At 42.6% G+C, this 16,148-nt stretch overlaps 1 pseudogene across 1 annotated transcript; it reads left to right on the forward strand.

The window, feature by feature from the left end:
- Positions 1–15,257: 15,257 nt before the first annotated feature.
- LOC308553361 (ATP synthase subunit d, mitochondrial pseudogene) lies at positions 15,258–15,790 on the forward strand (annotated as a pseudogene). The gene has a single exon. The product of its transcript is annotated as an ATP synthase subunit d, mitochondrial pseudogene (transcript).
- The last annotated feature ends 358 nt before the right edge of the window (positions 15,791–16,148 follow it).

Genomic DNA, 16,148 nt, shown 5'->3' on the forward strand with positions numbered 1-16,148 from the left:
TTCCTATACTTCTTGGTATCTTTCAAATTTTTTACAATACGATATTAGAAAAAGTGTCTTCTTGAATGAATTGTAGGAATATAGTGAGTCCATCGGCCCAGAGTTGCTGCTGCTATAATTCCACTTGGCTGAACATGTACAAAGGATGAATGTCAGAAAGTGATCAAAGTGAGTAGTGGTGGTTGCCAAGCTGAACTGAGGGGACAGAAGGGATGTCACAATACCCGAGTAAAGACCCTCTTCAGGAAACCCAACTCGGCAGCAGGGTGTTGGGAAATTCAGCAGCTAACACAGCAACTTGCTGACAAGTGAACAAGTCTAAAAGCAGATCCACTTGTTTAAATAATAATGGTAATAACAATAATAACTAGCATTTTTAAGTGCTTACTCTATGCCAGGCAATAAGCTAAATGCTTTGCTTTCTTGTTCTTGTTTAATTTTACAAACAATGCGAAGAGATAAGCACAGTATTATCTCTGTTGTGTGGATGGGAAAACTCAAGTTTAAAGAAGCTCAATAATTTCCCCAAAATCACATAGGTAGGTCATAAGTGGAGCCAGAATGTGAGCTTTTGCCAGTCTGTCTAGTGGCCACACTCATAATTATTATACTCACCTATATCTTTCAAAGAGGTCTTTCAACAGAGAAGCAGAAGTAAAAGAAAAAATATTTCTATACAGTCATAATAGCACAAGCCTAAAAGCATACTTTCACATAAACAGAATGAAACAATTTAATCACGCATCTGTATTTTCTTTTACATCTGCTGAGTAAAGACAAACAAAGGTAATGACAGCTTTGGACACATGCCCTCACATACAACATGCTCACATACAACATGCACAAGCACAGACTCACATTTTACTAGATTCTGAAGTTCATCAGCCCTCTAGCAGATGGTCATCTGTTGCTTTGTCATCTTTCATGAACTGCTCTCTCCACTGCAAGTAATTTGGAGGGAGAGAGAGAACAATATCATAGCCCCACCTCTCCTACTAGTGGAGTGGCCATAAAACCATGCTGACCAATCTCCCTGGAAACCGTACTTTATTTCCAGGTGAAAAGGAAAAACCAGATCTGTGTAGGAAAAAACAGAGGGTTTTACAGAGAGAGATACACTTGAGGACAGAGGATCTTGAGCTGTAGAAGGATGTAAGTTTGGGGCTTCTAGAAGCCCTCTTGGCACTATGGAGAAACCCTGGCTAGCTAGCCAAGACTGAGATTCGTTTTCAGGTAATATTGTTTGCTCTGATCAATCCAGCCTTTTCTGAAGCCCAGGCTCCTCAGTGAACTTTACATGGCTGAATAAATTCCCTTTTTACTTCAGACAAATGCAACCCTAGAATTTCTACATAGGAAGGACTTGGGGAAGGAAAGAACAAGAGAACATATCTTGAAGCTGCAAACAGTGCTTTTACTTAGAGTGCAGATTTTGAGAGGGATTAGAAAAATTAATGGGGGCAGAAAACTAAACCTCCCCCAAGCCACTCCTGGAAGCTAATACTATTTAGGTTTTTATCACTTGTAACCAAAATATTGCTGATTGATACGAATCCCTTCATCTTTTCTGCAGCTCTTCCCACCTCTGCCATCAAATTTACCTGGAACACGTTGTTATAAAGAATGCCCTGTGGAGATGAATGTGTCAATATAAAAACACAGCAACGGTAAAACTTCTCAAAGTGTTTCTCAACACATTCTGACTTCGAAAATAAAATGTGTTCGTGGGCATCAGCTGGTATATTGATCATGGTGTTAGGTCCTATCACATAAAACAAAATCCCTAATCTTGTATCCTACATATGATTGGACCTCCTAATTCCCATTGTGTCATTCTTCCTGGAAAGTAATTAAGAACATGGACATAAAGAATGCCTAACCACTAAAAATTCCCCATCAGTGTCTTCCTTTCATTATTATCCATAAATAAAACAACTACTTCCTAATGTCCTCAAACATTTCTCAAGCATTTCCTTTTTCTAGAGGAAGTTTAGGACTCAGAGTCTAAGTATCCAAACAGTAGCCTTCTACCTACAAGATACATTTTAAAGCATCAACTTCAAAGAATTATAAAAGCTTTTAAATCCATGATTTCTATTAAGATCAGGTTGCACAATTTAAGCTCAGTTACAATAATATGTGAAACTAGTCCCACAGACTCACTTCTATGTCAGCACTGCTTATTTATCTTACAATAGTCTATATCACCAGAGGAAGTTCATCTTCAGTGTTTAGATGGATTTGAAAGATAACTAATATGTAACTCTTGTTTCCCCTATCTGTTTTCCTGCAGCTCTTTTTTTTCTGAAGTACATTCTATCTTTGGGTGAAAGGTCTGTTGTCCCATTTGGGAAGCTCTTATGAAAATGCCATGAATGAGACACAGCGGAATAAATAAGTATGGGTGTCTTGGCCAAGTCACTGCCTATCTTACTTTTCCCATATGTAGATAAGTAGGTAGTTCCCTTTAAGTTCTGAAAATCAATGATTATAAGTGGTTTCACGTACCTAGTGTCACACTAGCACTCACAACCTCAATTGAGTGTGGACAGATCCACGTATCCTTTCTTGACATTCTTAGACCAGTAGATGGCAAGCTTTAGTATATAAGGGAACCACTTGGTAAATGGGGACACTTAATGAACTGCAGATCCTTGCTCCCCACCCCCACCTGCTTCAGTAAGTGGTAGATGGGCCCAAGGACAGCTGCCTCTTTCCAAGCCTTCTGGGTGATTCTGGTATGCATGGCCTTTGCATCACTCTGGGACAACTGTCTTAGAGTCAATACAGCTTTCTGTGTGCTGCATAAACAGGGAGCGAGCGTTGTTTCATTTGGTGAATCCAGCCAGGATGGGCCCCTGAATGCTTGGGTTGCCAACTATGGTCACAGTCCTGCCACCTAGTGGCCTGAGAGTCAGAACTGCTCCATCTGGGCTCAGAAAAAACCAGAGAGCTGCAAACGGGCTAGGGATGTGGAGGCCCAGAGGGAGGCAAGCGTTCAGGTGAGGAGACATGAGTACGCGTGATGTGTGAGCATACACACGCAAACACATGTGCACAGGAATGGGAAGCATCTTTAACCCCGCCAGCTCCCAGCACGGTGTCCCTCGAATGATGGGAGAGAGAGCAGGGAAGGCAGCCTGCGAGCCTAGAGCACCCATTCAGGACGGCAGGCCCGGTGGCCCGCTGAGGAGAGGACAGGCCCGAGCACCCCGCAGCCCTGCTTTAGGAAGGCGGGGCTCTGGGAAACCATTCTGGAAAACACACATGGAAAAGAAGCCGCCATCCCACCTCACCTTCCTACCTCCTGTGTGTGCCTCGGCCTGCAAGGCAACCTTCACACATTCACTGTACCCTCCCTGGCTTCTTGTCATGAAAACGGGGAGAGTTCCCTTTCCCCGCTGCCCCGGGAAAGAGGTGACACAAAGGAAAGCGAGTGTCCCGCAGAAGACAGAGTGACAGGGCAGGGCATGGTGTGAACTGGGCAGTTGACACAGAGCTCAGGAATCCTGGCAATTTACTTCCTCCATCGTCACTTACAGGCTCCAGTTCCTGATTCTCCCTCAGCTTTTTTTATTTTATTATTATTTTTATTGTTGAAAGTATTACAGAGGTCCCCATTTCCCCCCATTGATCCCTTCCACCCCACATCCACCCTACCCCCAGGCCTTCCCCATACCAATGTCTGTGTCCATGGGTTATGCATATAAGCATATAAGTTCTTTGATTAATCTCCCCCCACCCACTCCCCCACCCCTACCCTCCCTCTGAGGTCCCTCAGTCTGTTCCATGCTTCTATGTCTCTGGATCTATTTAGTTCATCAGTTTATTTTGTTTATCACATTCCACATATGTCTCACTCAGTTTTTGAAGTGACTTGTTAACGTCATGAGTGTTGTTTTAGTTAAAAGTAGACAATACAGTCAGTAAAGCCACATAACCAGGCACACATAAACTGCACCATGTCACAATATGCCTGAAACAAATGAGAGTGAGGGCAGACTGGGCACCCCGCCCTGTCACGAACTGAGGACACACTGAGCACGTACATGACTATGTGACAGGCCAACTGACTTACACACGGAGCAAGGACACTGTCATAAACCAATACTGTAGTTATGAATACATAAATTTCTTTTTTACTTCATATATTTAAAAAGAATACTTTTCAACAAATGGTGCTGGTACAACTGGATATCCACATGCAAAAATGTGAATTTAGACCCTTATATCTCACCATATACAAAAATTAACTCAAAATAGATCACAGACCTAAATATAAGAGCTAAAACCATATAACTTGTAGAAGAAAATCTTTGTGACATTGGATTAGGCAAATAATTCTTAACTACGATGCCAAAAACACAAACCATAAAGAGAAAATAATGAATTGGATTTTATCAAGATTTTTTTAAATGTTTGCATTTCAAAGAACACCATTATGAAAATGAAGATACAAGCCACAAACTAAGAGAAAATATTTGCAAATCATATGTCTGGTAAAGGACTTCTATCCAGAACAGTTCAGTAAGACAAGCAACCCAGTTTAAAAATAGACAAAAGTTTGACTAGACATTTACCAGAGAAGATATACAATTGGCTCAGATGCACAGAAAAAAATTCTCAATATCATTAGTCATTAGGGAAGTGCAGATTAAAAACATGATGACTATAATAAAAGACAGACAATAAGTATTGGTGAGGTTATGGAAATATTGGAATCCTCATACATTACTGGTAAGAATGTAAAATGGTACAACTATTTTGGGAAGCATTTTAGCAGTTTCTTAAAAAGCTAAACATAAACTTACCCTATAACCCAACAATTTTACTCTTAGGAATCTACCAAGAAAAATAAAAACATCATTCACAGAAAAACTTGTACACAGATGTTACTAGCAGCGTTATTCATAATAACCCAAAATTGGAAATAATCCAAATGACCATCTACTGGTAAATGGATAAATAAAATGCAGTGTCCATACATGGAATATTATTCAGCTATGAAAAGGAAGTAAATATTACTAATACATTCTGTGAGGTGGGTGAACCTTAATGACACAATGCTAAGTGTAAGAAACCAGATGTAAAAGACTACATATTATATGATTCCATTTATATGAAATATCCAGAAAAGAAAAATGTATAGAAACAGAGAACAGTTTAGGGACTTCCTGGAACTCAGAGTGGAAATGGAGATTGACTGAAATGGGCACACAGATCTTTTGGGTGCAATGGAAATGTTCTAAAACTGGATTATGCTGATGGTTACACAACTATAATTTCACAAAAGATTGTTGGATTCTACATTTAAAACTGGTGAACTTTATCATATGTAATATATGTCTCAATAATACTGTAAAAATTTTTAAGGAAGAACAAGAATTTTGAATTTGTAAATTCCCTAAATGGAATATCAAATTTAAAAAATAAAAATTAATGAGATCACCTGATATTTTCCCCCACCTCAGTGGGTCATCATCTCACCTCTCAAGATGCAGGCACCCCAAGTTAAAAATCTCTGTGATTCTATCATAAGAATCAACTCTGAGGAGCTTATTAAAAATGTAGACTTCTGAGCCATAATCCTTCCACCTCACCCCAATGACTGATTCAATGTGTCTAAGGCAGAGGTCAAGAATCTGAACTTTCGCCCTAGCTGGTTTTGCTCAGTGGTTAGAGCACTGGCCCGTGGACTGAGGGTCCCAGGTTCGATTCCAGCCAAGGGCATGTACCTTGATTGCAGGCTCGATCCCTGGCCAGGTTGGGTCATGAGAAGGAGGCAACCAATTCATGTGTCTCTCTGACATTCACATTTCTCTCTCTTTCTCTCTCCTCCTTCCACTCTCTCTGAAAAGCAATGGGGGGGGGGGGAGAATCTGAACTCTTTTTTTAAAATATGACTTTATTGATTTTAGAAAAAGGAAGGGAGAGGAGAGAGAGAGAGATAGAAACATATCAATGATGTGAGAGTTGTCATGATCGGCTGCCTTCTGCACACCCCCGACCAGGGACGGAGCTGGTAACCCGGGCATGTGCCCTGACCAGGTATTGAACCGAGTTCTCCTAGATCCTAGGTTGATGCTGAGGCATGCCTGGCCAATTAAGAATCTGAACTTTTAACCAGATTCCCAGTCTGAGCACTGCCCAGATCATCAGTCCCTCCAGCTCTCCAGCATCCAGGACCTGCAGCAGCGGTGGGAAGGGAGAGTAAAGATTACGGAGCATCTGAACCTGCCTCAGAGGAGGGGAGGTGTTGGGGACTGGGAAGGAGGGCACCCCGTTGTAGCCCTGAGTGAGAAAGAGGCCCGGGAATGCCGGCGGTGGGGAAGCCACCTCCAAGCCTTAGGGTTTCAGTGCAAGCGAAAGCCTGGGCCTCTACCGCAAAGATCAAACTTTACCTAGAGCCAAGGGAGATGATAACACAGGTCCTGTTTTACAAACCGTTGAGTCTTGTACTAATTTATCCACTGTCGAGTGCTGAGCTTACATGAAAGTAAAGTCAGAGAAATGTGAATGTGCTTTGCCTGCGTGAGTAAAGGTAGTAAGAAGGCCTACTTCCCCTTTGTGACTAATTACCTTATTATAGTACACTATTACATCAACTCTAATTATCATCCTGTTCTGAGTCAGGGAGAGCCTGAAAGGGTCCAGGCTGCGCCTCAGGTGCTTGCCAGCTGTGGTGCTTGCACAGCAGGGCAGTCTACCCAGAAGGCATGGGCCTTTCCCCAGGCTACAAAAGGCGGAGCAGCGTTGCCGGTGCACACCCAGCTTCACCTCTGCCCGTGTTTTGAGAATCGTGTGTACGTTTCCCTCTTCACACAGTCTAGACGCTGAGAAAATCAGATTTCTTCTGCAGGAGAGAGGACATGGCGTCTACAGGATGACGCTGGGTGGGGCCCACTGGTCCCTGGAGAAGGGGTATCTCCTCGGCTCCGGTTGCTCCCGGGGCTCCCTTCTGCTCAGACTTGAGGGGCATGAGAGAAGAAAGGCAGTGGGGCCTCGCCCTGGGGGAGGTCAAAGTCGAACTGCATGGAAGTGGTCCTTTTAAAAATTGTCTTCTTTATTATGGATGACAGACCTTCGGTCTTATGGTTGATTGATTGATTGATTGATTACATCTTTTCCTAAATCACTGGAAACTTTTCTTAAGTACTTATTTCTGTGTCTGTGCTCAGAGTTTCAGGTGCTGCGCATTCTGTTGTTCGTGTCGATAAGAGAAGCGGCACTGCTGAAATCTACAGTGCTCAAAAGACACAGTTTTACTTGAAAAAAATAACCAACTTCCTACCATCCTTCCCTAATCAAGCGACCTTAATGAAAACAATAGTATGGTGTGAAAATCTAAATACAAAAATAAAGTTATAAAGGCTTGCTGCACACTCTCTCCATTCCCCGTTAGGCCCAACAAGGGAATGGAGGTAAAATCAAAGCCGAAAGAGCCCCCCCTTGGCCGACTGGTGAAAACTGGAGAATTCCTGCGTAGGCATAAGCCCGGGGCGGCATTTTGAGAAGTTAACATTTAATATTTGGTTTGCTATCTGCTTCCTCATTCCTAGGGGATAACAATGTTTAAGAAACATGAAAGCTCATAGCACGTTCATTTTCAACCTTTTTTCCTTACTCCCTTCTGCTTTCTCTCTGCTCTGAGTTTTAAGAGGAGCGGCAAAGATAGTTGAATTGAACGTTTGAGCGAAGACTATTCCTGAATTATTTACCAACCAAAATGCTTCAGGTTGCGTTTCGGCAGAGCACCCACGGGGCACTCAGGCCACGGCAAGCGCCCGCAGCGAGGAGAGGGGCCGCTCTCGCAGGCCTGCTCGGGGTGGGGGCGCGGGGTCGGGGAGCCCAGCGCCGGCTGGAGGGGCGCCCAGGCGGGGTGCTGGAGCAGCGCTGCTCATCCAGAAGACGGAGCGTTTGCCAGCGAGCCTCAATTCAGGGCCCCCCGAAGGGCAGTGGCAAGGTACACCACCTCATGTATGCCTGAACTTTGGCAAACTAGTCGATAAATATGCCTAGAAAATATCCCCTCGGGTAATGGACAGGGAGGTGCACGTTTTAGGAATAAAGTGTTGAATCCCGCGGCGAAATCTAAGGAACCAGCCGCGCACAGCCTCCGGCCCCCGGCAGGTGGCGATGGCTCCGCAGGCAGCTGTTCAGAAGCGGCCCGTCTGCGCGAGGCGGCCCGCCCGGCCCGGGTCCGGTACACAGCGACCCCAGGCCCTGCCCCACGGAGGGGCCTGTCTCACCCAGCGCAGGAAATGGAGAGAGGGGCAAATGGAGAAGACAAGAACAAGTGAGAGAGGGAGGCAAAGACAAAGAAATGATCTCCGCGCCCCCGCCCCTCCCCCCCGCGCGCTCCCCGAAGCCCCACTTCCAGCCTCCAGGCTCTCACTCCCACCCGCGCATCCTTAAGATGCCCAGGCCCACTCAGCGCCCCGCGCTCCCTGTGACACCCCAACAAGCTACACACCCCGCCGCTCTGCACGTAAACACCTGCGCGGAGCGCACGGACCTTCACTGGACAAGCGAGCTTCGCTCCCACTCACCAGCCCTTTGCCTGCCCCCCCCCCCCCCCCCCCCCCCCCCCGTCTAACACTAGCTGTGTTGCCCTGGGGCTCTCTTCCACCCCTTTCATCGTGCCCATCCCCTCTTCTCTTTTCCTTCCCTCCCGTCCCAGTCTGGCGCCTGCATCACACACAGCTCCCACTCCTTCCTTACCCAGGGCACCCCCAGCAGTGCTGCCAGTTGTTTCGGAGGCAGACACCCATTGTAAAGCGCCGAAACTAGAGCCACCTGTCAGCAGCACCAGGAGGAGGGGGCAGCGCTAGAACATGGGTTGGCACCTGTAGCAGGAACTCTGAGGCTGAGGAGGCTGAAGAGAGGGGCCCTGGGTGGCTGAGCTGGTCAGTCCCAACCCGGCGCCAGCAGGCCTTCCAGAAGATCTCTTCAGTGTAGTGTGTCACAGCTGAGAAACAAGAGGATGGCAGGGACTATAGTGGTCAGGAGTAGTCAATCCATAAAGAGTTGGAAAACAGGACCAATACATCCAGAAAGGTTAAGGGAATAGAGATTTTCACTTGAGAAATGAATTCCCTGAGAGGTGACAACTATGCCTTGCAAAGTACAATCTATGGCTTACCCTGCCACCTAGCAAATACAATAGGTGCTAAATACTTGATTTTTTAAAAAGTCTGTCTAGCTTTGCTTATTAGAAAGATTAAACGTGTTTTCATATGTTTTTGGCAGCATATTCCTTCTGCGCATTGGCCATTAACATTGCTTGTTTTTCTTTGACATTTATTTTCACTGTAAATATTTTCCCATTATGTTACTTTTCTTCTAACTGGTTTAGAATATTTTATGGGATAGGAGGGAGAAAGGAAGCAGGGAATGCCCCCCCCATCTAGGTCTCTATTCATTAAAGTTCTTTGAGTGCAAGTGGAACTGATCCAAAGTCTGTGTGCTTGATACTTCAAAGGCCAAAACTCAAAAACTCAAAAATGTCAGAGTTTGGAGTAAGGAAAGGTTTATTGATTGAGAAGGCACCAGCCTAGAAGATGGGAGCCCTATTGGTGCCTCAGATCCATCTTAGGAAAGTACAGAGTTCAGCCTTTTTTTATGTCAAGGAAAGGGGAAAACTGGAGGAGCAAGAGGTGAGTGAAGACCACAGATATCTGGGCGCCAGCAGGAGCCTGAGAAAGATTTTGCTAGTTGATGTTAGTCTGGTCATGAGGTTCCTGAAAATCTTTGATAAACTATACTTACTTCTTTTATCTCCAGAGAGGCACTTTCTAATAAGAAGCTGTTTTTGTAAAGTTCAAGCCACAAGCAGAATTCCTCTAATAATTAGCGTGTCTATATGCAAGAAGCTATTAACCTGAAGGCCATGGGAGCAGTTTGAGAAGGATAGGTGTTAGTAGGTTTTTTTTTTGTAAAATTCACCTGTGAAGACATCTGGCCCAGGACTTTTGTTTGTTGGGAGTTTTTTGTGTGTGTGTTTTTTTTTTTCATATGTCCATTGATTTCAGAGAGAGAGAGAGAAAGAGAGAGAGAGAGAGAGAGAGAGAGAGAGAGAGAGAGAAACGTCAATGATGAGAGAGTCATTGATTGACTGCCTCCTGCACCCCCATCCGCTGGGGATCGAGCCCTCAACCTGGGCATGTGCCTTGACTGGGAATCGAACCACGATCTCCTGGATCACAGGTCGATGCTCAACCACTAAGCCACTCCGGCTGGACAGGATTTTTTAAAAATTATTGCTTTAATTTCATTGGTTATTATCTGTCTATTCAGATTTTCTGATTTTTCCTGATTCTGTTTTAGAAGATTGTATGGTTCTAGGAATTTATCCATTTCATCCAGATTGTCCAATTTGTTCACACATAATTGTTTGTAATATCTTCTTACAATCCCTTGAATTTCTTTGGTGTCAGTTGTTACTTCTCTCATTTCTGATTTTATTTACTTGGTTCCTCTCTCTTTTTTTTCTTGGTGAGTCTAGTTAAAAGTTTGTCAATTTTGTTTATCTTTTCAAAGAAACAGCTCTTGGTTTCATTGATCTTTTGTATTTTTTTTTTTTTTTTAGACTCAATTTTGTTTATTTCTGCTCTGATCATTATTGTTTCCTTTCTTCTACTCACTTTGGGCTTTGTTTGTTGTTCTTTTTCTTGTTCCTTTAAGTGTAAAGTTAGATTGTGGGGTTTTTTTGAGATTTTTCTTGTTTCTTGAGGTAGGCCTGTAATGCTATTAATTCCCCTCTTGGGACTGCTTTCACTGTGTCCCATAGATTTTGGGTTGTTGTGTTCTCATTTTCATTTGTTTGGAGGTATCTTTTGATTTCTTCTTTGATCTCATTGTTAACCTATTCATTGCTTAGTAACATGTTATTTAGCTACATGTCTTTGTGTGTTTTTCAGTTTCTTTCCTGTGGTTGATTTCTAGTTTCATACCATTATGGTCAAAGAAGATGCTTGATATGATTTCAATCTTCTTAAATTTATTGAGACTTGTTGTGTGTCCTAACATGTGGTCTATCCTAGCAAATGTTCCATGTGCACTTGAAAAGAATGTATATTCTGCTGTTTTGGGGTAAAATGCTCTGAACATGTCAATTAAATCCATCTGATCTAGTGTGTCATTTAAAGCTGCTGTTTCCTTGTTGATTTTCTGTCTGGAAGATCTCTCTGTTGAAGTCAATGGGGTGTTAAAATCCCCTCTATAACTGTATTACTGTTAATATCTCCCTTTATGTCCACAAGATTTGCTTTATATATTTTTGTGCTCCTATATTGGGTGCATAAATGTTTACAAGGGTTATGTCCTCTTGTTGGGTTGCTCCCTTTATATAGTGTCCTTTTTTGTCTCTTACTATAGCCTTTGTTTTAAAGTCTATTTTGTCAAATATAACTATTGGTACCCAAGCTTTTTTCTTTTTTTCATTTCCATTAGCATGAAATATTATCTTCCATCCCTTTACTTTTATTTACTTATTTATTTTTAATCCTCACCTGAGGACATGCTTATTGATTTTCGAGAGAGGGGAAGGGAGAGAGAGAAAAACATAGATCAGCTGTCCTCCCATATGCACCCCAACTGGGGATTAAACCCACACCTAGGTATGTGCCCTGACCAGGAATTGAGCTTGCAGCCTTTCAGTGTAGGGGACGATGCTCCAACCAACTGAGCCACACTAGCCAGGGCACCATCCCTTTACTTTTAGTCTGTGTGTATCTTTCATTCTGTAGTGAGTCTCTTGTAGACTGTATATATATGGGTCTTGTTTTCTTATCCATTCAGCTACCCTGTCTTTTGATGAGAACATTTAAGCCATTTATATTTAAAATGATTATTGATAGGTACAATTTATTGCCATTTTCTTCTTTTAAGTTTCTTCTTCTTCTTCAAGCAGGCTCTTTAACATGTCTTGAAATGCTGGTTTGGTGGTAACAAACTCCTTTAGCTTTTTCTTGTCTGGGAAGCTCTTTATTTCTCCTTCAATTTTAAGTGATAGCCTTGTTGGATAAAGTAGTCTTGATTGTAGGTCCTTGCTTTCCATCACATTGAATATTTCATGCAGATATTTTCTGGCTTGAAATGTTTCTGTTGAGAAATCAGGTGACAGTCTTATGGTAGTTCCCTTGTAGTAACTGTCTTTCTCTTGCTGCATTTAAAATATTCTCATTGTCTTTAACTTTTGCCATTTTAATTATGGTGTGTCTTGATGTGGGCCTCTTTGGGTCATCTTGTTTGGGACTCTCTGGACTTCCTGGACTTGTGTGTCTGTTTCTTTCACCAATTAGGGAAGTTTTAGTTATTATCTCTTCTCCTTCTTTATCCCCTATGATAGGGATGTTGTTATACTTCATGTTGTTCCAAAGGTCCCTTAAGCTAACCTCATTTTTTAGAATTCTTTTTTCTTTTTGCTACTCTGATTGGGTGTTTTCTGCTACCATGTCTTCCAAATCACTCATTTTATCCTCTGCTTCATCCAACCTACTATTTATTCCTTCCAGTGTATTTTTCATTTCAAATATTGCGTTCTTCATTTCTGATGGGTTCTTGTTTATGGTTTTTATGTTCTTTTTCATGCTGTCATAGTTCTAAGTAAGTTCTCTGAGAATCCTTATAACCATTCTTTTGAACTCCATATCTGGTAAGTTGCTTGACTCCATTTAATTTAGCTCTTTTCCTGAAGATTTCTCCTGTTATTTCATTTGTGGCACGTGTCTCTGTCCTCCCATTTGGGCTGCTTCTTTGTATTTGTTTCTATTTATTAGGTATATCTTCTACCACTTTCAGCCTTGGTAGTGTTGCCTAATGTAGTAGGCGCCCTGCGAAACCAAAAGGTGCAGTTTTCTTAATCACCTGAGCTGGGTGCTCCAGGAATGTCTCTTGTATAGGTTATGTGTGCCCTCTTGTTATAATTGACTCTTGATTGCTATTGGCTCATTCATGCATAGGGTTGACCCTCAGACTGGCTGACTGTGAGAATCAACCCTAACCACAGTGTATGAGCTGCTATGCAGGTGCTGGCCACATAAAGCAGAATTCACTTCAGCCAGTCTGGTGCCTGCCAAGATCTCCCTTTGAATTTGCCACTTGTGAAGCTTATTGGATCCTGCTCTGATGTTGTCTGAAGCTGGCCACTGGGTGTATTGGTTCTGAGGTCTCTTGGGAGGGACTCTAGTGCAAGCCAATGCAAGATGCTACCTATGACTGGCCCTGACCAACATGTTTGAGGCTACAAAGTGATACACAGTTTGTGGCTGCCTCTGCTGGGCCTGGGTGTGTGTGTGAAGGACAAAGCTGCACACCAAGGGTAGCTTTTACCAACACCAGGCCCAGGGACAGGTCAGCAAAAATTCCAAAACACCCCAAGATTCACCACCACCTGCCTCCATCCACTGGCTGCCTGTTAGGCTCAGTCACTGAAAGAGCCTCTGCTGTTACTTGAGTTGCATGAGGTAGGTTCTCAGTGAGTCACCAGGTAGATGCAAATGGTGTTCACTAGATTGATACAGGTTCAAATTCAGTGCCGGTGCTGAGTCTGACACCACTCAGCAAATGTCCCAGACTGTACCAACTCTCTCTCCAGAGCCACGTACCCCAGTCTCTCCTCATGCATCTCTAGTCAACTCCTTCCTCCCTTCTGCCAGGCCCCATGATTTTGTGCATTGGCCCTTTAAGAGGGAACCTGTGTTTTTAGCAGACGCTTGTCTCTCCCTGTTGGCTAGAATCCCCACCAGATGTTATGTGGGTGTCTCTTCCCGGCTCTAGTGCTCTGGGTTTGGGGCCAGTCCTTCTGCATCTCTGCCCTTCCTACCAGTCTCAATGTGGCTTCGTCTATAAATCCTTGATTATAAGACTTCTCTTCAGCTAGTCATCACTTGGTTTTTCATATTGCTTGGTCACAATTTCAGTTTGGTCCTGGGTAGAGGTGAGTGTAACATCCACCTACTCTTCTGCCATCTTGGATCCTTGGATTCACATCTTTCAATATGACCAAATTGCATTTTATCTGACTTACATTCTTTGGAATTTATAGAATGAATTTAAAGACATTTCAAGTTTTACCATAAATATACATTTTCCTCTCTATTTCTGTTTCTTTTTTCAATATATCAACAAATTAGGTTCTTCAATGAAGACAAAAGAGAATTAAAGAAAATATGCTGAAATTTTATACAGTATTATCTCTGGATGATGGACTTTCTTTTGTGTTTTTAAAATTTTTGCACTGGGTATATATTACTTCTGTAACCAGGAGTTAAGAGGTGTTAAAAAACCTTATAGTAATTTTTGGTAAAAAAACTACCCCTATTTTAAGATACTGATGCATATTCTTGACTCAGGTCACTTACTATACAAATTTTGTAGGTGTTTCCTTTCTATATTCACTTAACCCATCTTCAAAAGGAAGTTGTCTTTTTCTCCCAGGATGTTGGGAGCACTAATAAAACCAAATATATATATGTTGTGAACTCTGCAGAAGAAATGTGATGAATTTATGAAGAAGAAACATGGGGGCCATTCTGGATATTTTAAAGATTCTGTCTTAAAATGACAAACTGTTTACAGAGCTTAACTATTTGGAGTTTCCAAATTAACAAAAGGGCAGGTTTTTACAGGACATAAAATATACAACCATTGAAAAGAACTCACTAAGAAGTCAAATATGTCTCTAAAATTTGGTAATACAACCACCCGTGGCAACCATTATCTTGTCCTTTTGAAACTGAGATGTTTGTTTGTTGTTCTCAGTGACTGATGTGTCTGGCCTTGTTGGAGAACAATGTATCACAGACAGCCCTGCTCTTTGTTTTGTGTTAAACCAGGATTAAAGACCCTTAACAAAGCAGCTGCCACTACAAAGTGAATTATAGCAACTGCTTCCACGTGGAATGCTATTCCTAGACAAATGTGTCCTCCTTTGGCTGGAGATTACTCAGAGAGAAGGCAGGTAACATTCATTAAATGTTGACCTGGGAGCCCTGGCTGGTGTGGCCTGAGCACCAGAGGGTTGAGGGTTTGATTTCCGGTCAAGGACACATACCTGGGTTGCAGGTGTGATCCTCGGCCCCCAATCTATCAATGTTTCTATCTCTCTCTCCTCTCTCTTCCCTCCCCCTCCCTTCCACTCTCTCTAAAAATCAATGGAAGTAATATCCTCAAGTGAGGATTCAAAAAAAGAAAAGAGACTTCCATTCTGTGTTGCTATGGACTGTGGGCTGCCCAGGTCAGTGAAGGATTTCAAGATGGCTGGGCAAAAACTTGCTTTAAAAACCATTGACTGGGTAGCTTTGGGAGAAATCATACCCCAAAATTAGAAGGCCATTGTTAACACCCTGAAATCCTGGAATGAGATCCTCACTTCTAGGTTATCTGTCTACCTGAGAAACCACCTGCCATCGACTGGGCTTACTATAAGGCCAATGTAGCGAAGGCTGTCTTGGTAGATGACTTTGAGAAGTTTAATGTCCTGAAGGTTCCTGTGCCAGAGGATAAATGCAGTGCCCTGGTGGATGCTGAAGAAAAAGAAAATGTGAAAAGTTGTGCTGTTTTTTTGTCTCTCTCAAAGAGTAGGATTGAGCAATATGAGAAAGAGCTGGAGAAGATGAGGAACATAATTCCATTTGATCAGATGACCATTGAGGATTTGAATGAAGTCTTCCCAGAAATCAAATTAGACAAAAAGAAGTATCCCTACTGGCCTCACAAGCCAACTGAGAATTTATAAACTTGAATGTGGAAGGAAGCTCTGGCCCTCGTATTATAAACTCTGGACATTAAAAATAATTATATAGTGATAAAAAGAAAAGGAAAAAGAAAAATGTTGGTTGAGGCCATATGCATGAAGACACACAGTGGGTAGCTTGACAATTATGATTCTGCATTTTCAGTTGCCCTGTTGGTCTTTTTTCTGGGATCATCTCTGTGATACAGTCTATTTTGCGTTCTTTAAGATTCTCTCCCCTTCTTCCCCCATATCATAGAAAGGGTACTTTTGCAAATCCTCAGAGTCATTCCAAAGACATAAACTAGCCAATTTACCTTCAAAGATCTTTAGGTAAAAACAGTTTTATGTAAAAACAAAGCTCTCCCAACCCATCCAAGGCAGTTTCCTAATTTTCTCAGTGTGGTAGTGC

Source organism: Miniopterus schreibersii (assembly GCF_964146895.1).
Source record: "Miniopterus schreibersii genome assembly, chromosome: 2".
Taxonomy (NCBI): domain Eukaryota; kingdom Metazoa; phylum Chordata; class Mammalia; order Chiroptera; family Miniopteridae; genus Miniopterus; species Miniopterus schreibersii.